General features: G+C 38.1%; 1 long non-coding RNA gene across 1 annotated transcript in view; it reads left to right on the top strand.

Moving 5' to 3' along the window:
* The first annotated feature begins 1,521 nt into the window (after nt 1-1,521).
* The window catches only part of LOC310882013, a 34,735-nt gene continuing 27,484 nt past the window's right edge, over nt 1,522-8,772 (top strand). Inside the window, exon 1 of the long non-coding RNA XR_014572761.1 lies at nt 1,522-3,217. This is a non-coding gene — a long non-coding RNA (uncharacterized lncRNA). The remainder of the gene's footprint in view (nt 3,218-8,772) is intronic.

The following is an 8,772-nucleotide window of genomic DNA, read 5'->3' as shown; positions in this document are numbered from 1 at the left end:
TTCAAGGCAGGGAAATTGCTCACTTGACAGCTGTGGATAAAACATGAAATTTTAGATAATGTTTTAAATTCACCAGGGACAAACCTGCTTCATGGTAATTTATAAATTAAACTAGATTCAAATATTGTCTCCTGGCATGTAACTGTAATTAGAAAACTCTCTTGAAGAGGAAAGAGATGACTGATACACAAATTATTTTGCAGCTAAAAATAGGAATGTCTAGAGTTTGGGTGATACCAGGCAAGTCATGTTGAACAAGCTTTCTTCATTTTGCACTTAAAAGTTTTTCCCAGCTCACCAGCTTGACTATCTTCAATTTTGCAATGTAAAAGTAAGTGGGGAGGGAGCCATATTATGAAATGTTGAGTTATTTGTGACTGCAGTTTCTTCAGAGTGAATTTGATTTCAGGCTTCCCTCTTTTTCCACCTCCCTTGTTTCTCTGTTACCTGTCTTTCTAATACCTGAGGGGGAAAAAAAAAAAAAAAAAAACTCCTTAGAGAAAAGCTTTTTATACTAGGGTGTTTTTACTTCAAAGCTGTTCTATCTTTCTTTTCTTGGACTTGCTCCTTATGATAGCACCAGCCCACTCACTCTTGCGGGAGGAACATGCAAATGGTATGTGAGACCTTGCAGGAGCTTTGCTTAGAAACAAGGGCTGAGAGCCTCTGAACTGCCCTGCACTGCCTAGCGTCTTAGCTTTGGCTTGCTTTGCTCACTTTTCTTCTCAATTCTTTTCTTTCCAATATATTTAATTCAGCACACGACAATCCTATTTGCATTCTTGCTGTTCACCTGCTCTGCCAGTTTATTTCATTTGAATAGTTGCTTACCTGTCACTGGCTGCAACATTTTTAGGCATGCGGGAGATGGAAATTGGAGATATTTGTGTATTTTTTGTTACAAGCCTTGTAGCTGCATTCAGGCTCATGAACGAGGGATACACTGCCAAGTAAATGCCACTGGCTTTTCCAGTTTTACAGTTCTGATAAAAAATAAAAAAAATCTCTGCTGTGAGAGAATCGTTCATTCAAGCACATGAATCAGAAAAGAAAAGAAACAGAAATATCCTTTGCAAGTAGGAGTGTGTGGTAAAATATCGCCAGCAGATTACACTTTTATTCAATTTCTTTGTTAGGGGCATGTGTCAAAAGTTTTTTTTACCTAGATCTGCTAAAATGGTATATGGAAGGACAACATATTTACTTCACCTTTTACCTCAAAGCAGTAAACATTGTTGCTGGAGACCATTAAAACCTAGTTGTGTCAGCTCCATTTCTAACTCTGGCACTCTTTCAGGGTTAAGTAGCACTGATATTAATGTGAGATGACATCAGTCAAAAACTGCTCCAAATTCAGGTACAGCAGGCTCCAGGGCAACCTGTATTCAGTAGGTTTCTAATTCTGACCTGTAATTGCAGGCATTTTCAGAAGCTTAATGCTTTCCAACTGAGTTTTCCTTATTCCACTATAACACAGAAGCAAATCTACAGCTGTGTTGCAGCTAAAGGAAATGAGAGACATGTGGGAAAGTACCTGCCTTCTGTAAGCAAAAATTTGTAAAATTTGTATAGTCTTCAACACGGGAGAGGTGGTACTTGGTATTTTAGAAGATGACCTTTGGAAGGATGCACACCGACTCATATGCCCTTTGCTTCTTAAGCAACTTTGCTTCATACAGATTTGCATGAACTGAAATCTGCTACCACCTACAACTGTAACTGGGCAAATAATAATGATAACTAAGTCATTCACACAAAAATACGGTTATCTTCTCACTAAAACTATTTTGCAGGGTTGTGGTAGTTACGAAGGAATGCTGATGAAAGCAAGTGTTAGCATTTCACATTTTAAAAGGATGTTTTACATATGTTTCAAAACTAAAATAACTAAATGGAATAGGACATTAAAACATGCAAAAAACATGTCAAAAACATTGTTTTCTAAACGAAAATGTTTCAAGGTTTCTAATTCAGAAAGTTAATCTAAAATCTCTTTTTGAAATTGTAATTATTATAGGAGTGCAAATGTTCAGTTTTATCTAAGACCAGTGGGAGCAGACTGCAACTGTGATATGGTAGAAAAATAGATAAGATAAACACTTTGGCACCTGTAATTAGAAACAGAAAAAATATGTTGGAACAAAGATAGCAAAGTCATTTCTATTCACTATAAGGGTTCAAATCAGAAGAATGTACACTTTAAATATAAGCTATGTTTAGACCTGCTGGTAGCCTTACTAGCTGTGTGAAGTATAACATCTTGCTGGAAAATGAAAAACATGTCAAACCTCCCACCACCAAACATTTCACCATCACCTTAATGAATCCTCAGTCGCCAAGCATTGCTGATGTTGTACTGTACAACATTCCTGACAAATTATGTTAGTCTCACTTTATTAAGCTTTTTACTTCCATTGCCAATATGCAGGAGCTACCTCGAAAGGTTCTTTTTTTTGTTGTTTTTGTTTCAATACATTTGCAAGGTAGTTTCTGTTCTCTGAATGTTGTGGATTTTTTGTTACATGGTAATGGATAGGCCTTTTAATATTTTAGCAGAAATTGTTCCAATAAACTCCTTTCCGTAACGTATGCTATCTGAACTATGATCATAGGCAAAAGAGCCGATAAAACACCTGGGTTTGAACTTTTTCTATTTTTGTAACATAGCCGTCAGCTGTCAGTGGTTTTTTTTCTGCATCTTGTCTTAAGAAAAAGCCTTTATTTCATCATCAGAACTGTTTTATCCTTAGAAAATAGAACTTTGCCTACTGTGTTGAAGGGAGAACCTGGAGGACAAATGATTCTGCTTGGTTTAATATACAGCAGTCAATACCACCAGTTGTTACTAGCAGATTTGCTTCACCCATGGAAACCCTGTTGAGGTAAATGGGAGAACAAACCCCAAAGTGTGATTAGGTCCTCGTCATTTTTGTGTAATGTAGTAGGAGAGTAGTAATGAAGATAAGCACCTGTAGAATTAATTGCAGAGGGGTACAACTGAAACCATACATTCCAGACTTCAGATGATGAGGTTATTTGCAGGCTAATTATCCTTGTGGGGACTTTAGGCTGAATGGGGGACACAAACAAAGCCCGTTTGAGGCCTGCCCCCGGTGTGCTGATTGCAGCCAAGTGGGTGCAGCTGCAGGACACAGCTCTGCTGGGGCAGGAAGAGAGGTCGCTCCCAGGTGGCGTTGGTGTCAGTTCCCAGCCACAGGTAGGAGTGCTTGTGTTTAACTTTCTAGCAGTGCTGTCATGTCTAGAATAACGTTATAAAATAATTTTCTTTATGTTACTTGGTCCCTTACCTTCTCTGTTGTGAAGGTTTGGGCTTAAAAGGAGGAAAAGAGACATGAAAGTGAGCTCTTAAGAGCGAGGAGGTGATAACACCCACTAAGTACCCCATTGGATTGCTCTGTATGATGCAGTTGGTTTTCCAGTTTTATATCTTTTCATTGTGTTAAGAGTCTCTGAGGTACAAGAAAAGTTGATGTATTTGCTGCAGTATAAAGGCAGTCTATGCTGTCTTGGATAAAGGAGCAATTGAAGGGTGAGTAGATATATTACAACTTGCCCTCCTTTAGCTGATAAAGGTTAAAAAGCAGGGAAAACCCAATAGCATGATCATCAGCTGCCTAAATTCCTACAGCTTGCAATCAGCTTGGGGAATCTGTTAAAGTCTTTGCTGTATAAGTTAAACTTTGCTCAGATGTATCTGACGATTTCACCATCATGTTCCTGAAACTGCTATCTGAACTCAGTCATAGACAATCGACAACATGCACATCTGCGTGCAGAGTCAAGGAGTGATCATGACTTCTTAGACCAGATCCTGTAAGTAGATATGTGTTGTCCCCTTGGAAACATGCCTCAGCAGTTCTTCTTGTGAAATCAAAACCAGAAAGTGGAGCTGGCTTTAGAAGAAAGGTTCTGTTCAGGGTTCATCTAGATAAGGGGCTCTGACTGATGCCCTCAACTCATAGCATTTTTAAAAAGTGTTAAGTGTGCGCATGTTTGCAACTGGTGTGATGAGGGTGCTGCTGGCTAGTAAGCTGCCCCATCTGTGTAACATTAATCTGTAGACAGCCATATTTCAAGGTGTAGACAGGGTAGAGGTCCAGCAGTCGCCCATCTCAAAATGTTGTGCTGTTTCTCTTGGGCTGAATGCACTTTCTTCTGTCCATCTTTTCTTACACACTAATACTTTTAGAATTCACTATATTATCAGGTACTACAGAAACTGGCAAATTTAGGAAATGTTTTCTTTTAGCAGTTGAATGCTGAAAGTAGTGGAGGGCCAAAAAAAATGAACATACATCTGCAGGTAGCTTACATTTTAGGGAATTTTCCAAAAGTGTCATCAGTGACTGCTTTCTTCAAGAATGCCTGCCCAGTGTGACTCCAGTACAGTCTGGACTTAATTTTTTTATTGCAAGGAAGGGTTTAAGATACTTTATTATCTCATTCACCTGTGCTTGAGATAATTGGACTCTGTGCACTATACAAACAGAAGAAAATGGGACCTATTTCACTTAGAGATAACATTTGTCTTAATATTGAGTATTCTAACAGGTTCCCATGCCTTTCAGTCATTTTAAATTCATACAGAAACAAGTTTCTCATATCTTCAAAAGTACTGCAGTTTTTGATTCACTGCAAAATGTTGCAAACTTTTTTTTTCAGTTTTCCTTCTAATACTTAGACAAAGCTCAATTAAAACTCATACCAATTAGTTGTGAATGACTTTTGAGAAATGTGTTAAACAAAAAATACAAGCAGGCTACAACTATTTAAAATGTGAGACTATGCCAGTTTTAATATCTGTTACATTGCCGTATTTCCAAGCCATAAATGTGACAAGAATGGCATGCACCATGTAAAATAGATTTGTTACGGCCACTTAAAAAATTGTTTTTCATTATTATTAACTACTGGAAAGTCAGATGTGAATAGTAAATATTCTTTGATATGTAGTATGGATTTTCCTGAACTGACATTTCGTACCACAGAACTTAAAACATTTGTTCCTGTTAACAAGTGTTTTGCTTCTACTTATGAAGTGCTTGAGGTATCTTTAATTGCTGTATAGGTTTGTGAGATGTATGTAGCTATATCTACCTTATGCTTACTTTGTGGAAAGATACAAATCGTGCAAATAGTCCTCTGTTGTGTTGAGAACATTTACCAATGAATCAGGGGGTAGTGAGATGCCTGAGCAATAATATTAGGCCAGATCAAAGGTTCAGCAAATTAGTAGTAGTCAATAAAAGGTGCCCATGGAAGAGAAGAAGAAAAAGACAAATAAAAACCAAAACTCTCAGGATACTTCCTCAATGATCTGTAACTTAGTAATTTTGGATTCTTGGAGTAACCCTGAATGAGATTGAGATTTTTAATTTTTTTTCCTCTGAATCATAGAATAGTTTGGGTTGGAAGGGATCTTTACAGATGAGCTACTTCTAACCCCTCCCAATAACATATGAATATGCTTGTCTTGTATCATGTAAAACTTCAACAACAACAGAATCTCATGGGAATAAACCATAAATACTTCTTTAAAATGAAATATCCCGTGATCAAACCATGTTAATAATATACACATAGCCTTGCTTTTCTGAATTTCAAATTTGCATCTGACCTTGGTTTCTTATTAACCAATTCCAGTTGCTTGGGTCGTATTATAGAAAATGTCTGAAGGATGGTCTTGGTTTTTAAATGCAAGCTTTTATCCCTACTGGGGGAGGAGTGTGTTTTTTGTTTTGTTTGTTTTCCTTTGCTTTTGTTAATCAGTAGTCAGTTTAAAAGTGAGAACACCTCAGTTACAGTTTCTGGACTTGCTTAGTAGAAAGCAGAAGGGTTGAGAAGCACTTTTGGAGCAGATTCTACCCTACAACAGCCAGTACAGTAATACATTAAAAAAAAAAAAAAATAGATGAACTGCAGAGCAAACTAAATTAGATACAGCTACAGCAGTGTAATACACTAGTGCCTTTAGTAATTAGCCAGGGCTGAAGTGATCTACTGTGGATTATATTCTTTGAGTATCTCTAATAATCTAAGTCATATTTTCCCTGGTTGACATTTACCAAAGGCCTCAAGTTACATGTATTTTTCTGATGTTTCATAGCTCACTTTTGAATACTCAAAACCTGGATGTTAATGTTGAGAGCTTCTCTTTAAATTGTCCTTCCTGCAATTTTGTACGCTTCTAACTTTATTACAATTCTGTCCTTTAAGTCAGATATATCAGACATTACAGCAGTTAAATTACAATATAAAACTTATCTGCATTCAAAATTGGTAATAAAATTTAGGTCCTTTTCCCTGGAACTGGCTCTTTGTAGAGCTATCTTTCCAAGGGAAGATCCACCAAATTCTTCAGGGTTTCACCAGTGTCCAGGTCTGTATGGGGCACGCACGTGCTGGTTCTGGACCCAGCCTGCACATGTACAGCACTGGTGTACCCAAAGGTGTGATTTTCAGCACTGCTGTGACACCTTGCTTGACCTTCCCAAAATCGCTGCATCTCCCATGTTGCCTCCTTCTCTGGTGTTGCCTTATTTCTCTAGAATTTATTTTTCAAGTCAAAAAATACTGCTCACTCTGCATTTTTATGATATTTACTACACACTTCAAAAGTTCAAAATACTGAAGTTTTATGTTGTAACATAAAAATGGCATTTTGAATATTTGTTGCTAACTCGTGAAGATTTGATGGTCCTTGAACTAGTGAGATTTTTCTCACAAATGCTTTCCATTTTTATTTAATAACTTTGAGGCCCATAGTCTATCCTCAGCATAGGAGCTGATATTTTCATGAATCTGTTGCCTTTGAGAATGGGAGCTTCAGGTGAAAAAGTATCTAGTATCACAGCACTCGTGTTAATCTGTTCATGTTTCATGTTAAGGGATCTGGACTGCTGAGAAATCCAAGTGATACAATAGTAAAAATAATAGGCTTAGTTAAATACACATGCTTAGTTAAATATATTTACTGTCTTCTATTTCTCTCTTTTAAGACAACTTTCTAATTATCATCTCATATGTAAACCTCAGGCTGATGCATGTCAGGTGTTGGCATAAGGATTTTGAAGTTGAAAAACAGACTTGAGCAGTCAACAAATTTTGTATTTTCATCTTGCTCAAAACATGTATGTGTTGATACTATTTACCAGCACTTATTTGCATAGGGAAAAAGGCTTTAAATGCTGCTGCTTATCTGGTCTTTAGCCCCGTAGCATTTATAGCAAAGATGCTGTTAGCTGAGTTGTGTTATTTAATCTGGTGTTCAAAAGAAAATGTCAACCAGACCAGCTATGAAAATTAAACTATTCCAATGCCTTTAGGACTTCTTACTTCCATTAGCTTCAGACTAAAATAAACAGGTTTTTTTTATATTCTTTACTGAAATCCTTCTTCTGTCCTTGTTTCTCTTTTTGTGTGTCTGAACTTCTGCATCCGCTTTTCCTTGCTTCTTTCCTGTATCTTTCATTGCTCTGGCTTTGTGTTCCATTTCATGTCTTGCTCTCTTTTTGTACTTAAATCCTTCTAACCACCTGCATTTTTAATGATCTTGTTTTCAAAATCAAATACCTAACGCTGTTGGGATTTCCTGTCACTCTGCCTGCAGGCATCACTCTTCTTGGCTCTTGTTCAGAGACTTGTACTGTTCTCTGGAAACAAAGGTTATGTGGCCTTCCTGCAGTCTGGTTAGTCTTTGGCATCTTGGAAGGTTTCACAGTCAGCAGTTAAGCTCAAAAATACCCCTTTCTGAATGCATATTCTTGTAAAATTTAACTTGTGGAATGCCAACCAGAGGATTGTTTTACATTTCAATTTACCAGCTATTAGAAATGCAAAAACCGCTAGAGCTAAACTGTTTCTTTTCTCCTGTTTGCTTGGTGATTTGACTGTTTTGTACTGAGCTTCCCTACAAATCAAGCTGAGACGACTCTCAGTTGTGTTAGCGGAAGGTACGGAGGTCTCTGTAGAAAGCAAACAGCACTGCTAATCCAAACCCTATCAGTGCTATTGTTAAAGAGCATGCCATGGGAGGGGGATCAAGCAGAGAAAGGCATGTGCCAGAACTGACTGCAGATCACGCAGAACCCCCAGCTTAAGGTGTCCCAAGCTGAAACATACCCAAGGCAGCACTGAGCTGTGAGGTTATACTGCTTTCTGTGTCTGGGCTGCCTTGCTGGCATCTTTGCACCTACATCAGTGTTACCTGGGCCCAGCCAAAACACCTGAGGATGCCTGAGCTGGGACAGGTGAGTTTTGGCTGCAGAGGTGATGGCTGGAGAAATCAGTCCAGGGATGTCCAAAATGAGAGAGCTAACTGTTGGGTAGAGTGGACTATTGCAGGCTAGTCCTCAAGTGCATTCCCAGGCCACTTTATGCTGTGGTATAAGCATAACCTGAGGCAAAGGGAAGCAAACTCTCACCATAATTGAATAGGACCCCACCTATAGTGGTTCTGCACAACATAGCTGCACAGTGTGGAGGCAGATGTAGAATTGACTTGCTCAGAAATTTCTTGCCAGAGCTTTCACACTTTTCGCTCCTTCCTGTAATTTTTGGACTCTGAATAAGGTACATAACGCAAATTTGCTGATTTGTAGTATCAAAGTCCTGTAGTACAGGACTTCAAATTTTGCCTGAGTTGCTACTTCCTGAAAAAGATGCAGTGGAACCTATACCTGGCTCACTTCAATTTCTTCAAGAGGAAGTTATTAAGAGGCATTTTTAATCCCAGCCTCTGCCATAGCAGAG

The sequence above is a fragment of the Anser anser genome (assembly GCF_964211835.1).
Source record: "Anser anser genome assembly, chromosome: 15".
NCBI classification, from domain to species: domain Eukaryota; kingdom Metazoa; phylum Chordata; class Aves; order Anseriformes; family Anatidae; genus Anser; species Anser anser.
The sequence above is the reverse complement of the archived record's forward strand: the minus strand, read 5'-3'. Positions and strand labels throughout refer to the sequence as shown.